This window comes from Octodon degus, unplaced genomic scaffold (genome assembly GCF_000260255.1).
Source record: "Octodon degus isolate 3935 unplaced genomic scaffold, OctDeg1.0 scaffold00088, whole genome shotgun sequence".
In the NCBI taxonomy this organism is placed as follows: Eukaryota; Metazoa; Chordata; class Mammalia; order Rodentia; family Octodontidae; genus Octodon; species Octodon degus.
In genome coordinates, this window is record NW_004524664.1 from 11,256,726 (window position 1) to 11,260,987 (window position 4,262).

The 4,262-nt window shown below is 35.9% G+C and overlaps 1 protein-coding gene across 2 annotated transcripts in view; it reads right to left on the reverse strand.

The window, feature by feature from the left end:
- Nrg1 (neuregulin 1) overlaps positions 1-4,262 on the reverse strand; it is a 1,208,067-nt gene that overhangs the window by 913,054 nt on the left and 290,751 nt on the right. The window lies entirely within an intron of this gene.

Below are 4,262 nucleotides of genomic sequence, written 5' to 3' on the forward strand. Positions count from 1 at the left end.
TCGGCAGAAATTCCTACTTAGCGGAGGGGGGCGGGGGCAGGCAAGGTGGAGTGGTGGGGGGTGGCCCGAGGGTGTGGGAGAGGGTCCTGCCCACGCTCCGCCTGGGCTAGGACTGGTCCCGCCGGTTCAGGGTAGCAGGAAGCTCTCCACACACTCACTGGACCTGGGCTAGGACTGGGTCTGGGGGTTCCAGGAAGTCGGCAGAAATCCATTTGAAGCCTTTTAAATAAAAGGCTTTAATATTGATGAAGTCCACTTAATTAGTTTTTTGGTATATAGATTGTACTATTAGTGACAAGCATATGAATTCTTCAGGCCTAAATAATTTTCTCTTCTGCTTTTTTTCTATAGTTATTTTTATAGTTTTACATTTTATATGTAAGTCCATGATCTACTTTGAGTTGACACTTAAGAACTGTGACTTTTTTGAGTTGAATTTAGCACAAGACTTGAAACTTAAGTGCAACTTCTTTCATCACAAGACAACCATTTTTTTGAAAAGGAAATCTGTCTTCTATTAGATGCTTCTGTAACTTTCTCAAAAATCCCTTGAGCATGTAATTATTTGATTTTATTTCTGAGTCCCACATTCTACTTGATAGGGTGCAGACTTCCCTTGAAATAGATAGTATGTGTATGATAAGTTGAAGTATTGTTTCCTGAAAGTACATATAATATACTTATCCTTCTGAACATCCTAATTTAGCAAGATGGTACACCACTGAGTCTGAGTTGTTTCCCCTCATGATGTTGAGTCTGACGGCAAATTGCAAATCACTCTACTGTCCAGCCACCCAAGAAAAATGATCATACGCTTAAACACATTAGCAGAGGACCAAAATTCAAAGTAGAGTCTCTACATAATGCTTATCACTGCTGCACCACACAGTTATGCTAAGTCGGGGACAATTTCTATTTAATTTTTGTGTGAATTATGAAGCTATCATTTCATTATCAACTAGAATTTTGGGATGCTAATTAAAAATTTGAGTCTAATGTTCATGCCTATCAAAAAAAGTTTAGGATTTTCTTTTTCAAAACCTTTGTATCTTCCCTTTAGCATTGGTGTTTTAAAATTTCATTAACGTATGTTTGGTGCTGGTCTTTTAAAATTCATTGTTCTCAACACTACTTGGGTACTTTCATTTTGGAATCATGTGCCCTTTTGCAAGTCTAGAAACTTCAATTCAACTCAAGATTATTTTGTCTCATTTGCTCATCCTTTTCTCTGGTTTTAGAACCTTATTAAACATAATTAGGGCTTCCTAAGTAGATTTTCTTTGTCTTTTTACATTTTATACTTTGCATTTTTTTTCCTCCCAGAAGTTATCCTTGAATCTTTTAGATGTTTTTCAAAACCTGGGGAAATATTCCATATATTATTTCTGTCCTTTTATTCCCCCATTTTTCAAATTAGAAAATCCTTATTTTACAAAGTATAAATTCTCTAATATCTCAGGTACTAATTTAAATATTTTTAAAATATCTCATCTCTACATCGCTTCTATTTCTTCTGGTATAATGTTTCTTAACTGGTGCAGATTTTGCCCTACAAAGAATTTACCAAATCTTTATCTAAATAACCTCTATTCTTCTTGCATCACATGGGCTTTACTTACCACTTGAATCTGCTGGATAGAGGCCAGGAATGTTGCCAAACATTCTGTGATGTATTGAAAAACTTTTCCTCATCAACAAAAATAACCAATACATCTTGCCCCATCATGCCAGTAATGAAAAACTAAGAGATCTTGCCCTCATATCACTCCTTTTATTCTTCTTTCAATTTTTTTTTTTACTTTCTATTTTACACTGGTGCTTTCAGTTGTACTGTTCTTTTATAAATACAAGTAATTAGGCTGCTTAATATAAGTTTTTGGCAATTTCACTGATTACGTGCTGTGTTAATTTCTTCTCCACGCTGTGCTTTGCTTTAGGTCGTATGCTGGCAGGTACAATGCAGCAAGTGCCTGCTTAACAGCCAGAACCAAGGACCAGCCTTGTGCGTGGTAACCAGCCATGTGCTTCAGCCTTGGTCCTCAGATGGAAGCTGTCTGAATCCCCTTGGATTCTCTTGCTTGACTTCTATGTATAAATACCGCAGTTAAATGCATGGAACTGGAGACAGCAACCCTGATGCACAGTCTCAGTTTCAGTTTCTCAGTCTTTACCGCCTCTCCTCTCTGAACCCACTGACCTCCACTCACAGCCAACTGCGCTTCTTCCCAAGTCTCCTTCTGTCCTTCAGGGAATACCCTTCTGTTCCATGCTCCAAGACTAGGCTCCTCCTCGTGTTCCAAAATGAATTCTTTTTTCTCTGCTACTTCAGTGTAATTTAGGCAAGAAGAATAGATATGCTTAGCTTAGTATATGAACCTAAATTTAAAATCTCATTTGTTTTCAAATTAAAGTCATTTGATTTTGAGGTTCTTGTACAAAAAGATCCACCTACGAAATAATTTTAGAAAAGTGGCAGTCATCTATGCGGGAAACTAAAGACTCCTAAAGTCAATTTAGAAGAACATTACAGAAAAATTCATGATTTATAACATTAGGAAAATGATTCTATATTGGTAGACCTATGCTTTCTGTTTCAAATGAAGGGATAGTTAGAGTTACTCATGGATCCTTTGGAGTTCTACTTGTATTACTATAAAGATCTTATAAGACAAAATAAGATCTTATATTTTGTTTTGTTTTGTTTTTAATTTTTTTTTTACATTTATTTATTTAGTGTGTGTGTGTGTGTGTGTGTGTGTGTGTGTGGCTAGCTCAGCCCACCAGGGGGCGGGGCTGGCTGGCATGTGGCGCTGGGGGATCGAACAGTGGTCCCTGTGGTTTGCCAAACTTGTTCCAAGTAGGTGCTTTAGACCACTGAGCCATCTCGCCAGCCCCAAGATCTTATATTTTGACCATAAAACTTGCATCATAAAAACTTTCAGTGACAATGACTTAGTGTGACTAGACTTTTCTTTCTCTATATGAAACTAATACATCTGATTCTAGTGTAAATATAGAGCTTTAGGTTTTTCTAATATGTCCTACTCATATTTTAATATTTTTCATCAAAAAGTATAAATTTGTTAGTATAAAAAGGATCATCATCAGAGGGAAAAAGACACACACCACTAACAACAGATTTATTAATGATGAGGATATAGAAAATCCTCCACAAAAAGATCTTAGGTATCTAAACACTTTGCATCCGTTTTTCTTTTTATAGATTATTGTCACTATTTTTCTTTTAGTGAATGAAAAAAAAATAGATTCAGAAAGTCTATCCACTGTGAAGCTGTAAATATTTGAGAAGTAGATGCTATGGTTTATATTTGAAGAAAAAAATGCACTGACCAACAGAAGAGAAGATAATCGAGAACCTTGAAAGCTTCAAAAGCCTGGGCTGACAGTTGTCCGTGTTGGGAAATACATCACTGCTCTCAGAAGCACACTGCTGGTACAGCGGTCTTTGCATCAACAAAGAAAAACACTATGGAAATGGTAAACTTCGAAACCATCTTAATTCAGAAGTGAAGAGGACTTCACATTACACATTACATCTTTCTTTTGCCTAATTTCAAACATTTTTATGTTGACACAGATAAATATCATGATAATATCCAGTAGTTTCTGGCAATGTGATAACATACACTCCTTTTAAAAAGTATCTAAAAGACATTTGATTTTAATTCCAAATGTAGAAATATAAAATAAGAAAAGATACTGATATCAATAGTGCATCTTCTTATCATGTGTTTGAACGCACAAGCAGCATTTATCTGCACATAGTATAAAATATTTAAATAATAGTTATTCATGGAATATGTTTTCATTTCTCTTGAACATGAAACACAAATAATTTTAGTAGAATGATTTCCTAACCAACTTGGGGATCATATTCCATCATTTAAATATTTCTATTATCAGAACATCCTTCCTTTATCTAATATAAATCCCATAACACTTTAATATAAGCTTATTAGTATCCCCAGTCCCAGTATAGTTGCTGAACAGCTGGTCAACATCCGCCATGCAGCAACCTCCTGTATAGTTGACTCCTTAGAGACCCTTCTAGCTATCTTTCCTCCTACAAAATAATCTGAAGCCCCGACTTCATAGTGATCCTATTTTCTAAGACCAGAATCATTTTGTAGATTCAGTTCTGGATTGTCCCCAGTTCTTGTCAGAACTCTTTGTTTCCCCTCAAACATGTCTCTCTTCTATTTACTAGCCCTTGTGGTAGTGATCTGTCATGTATAGTTACA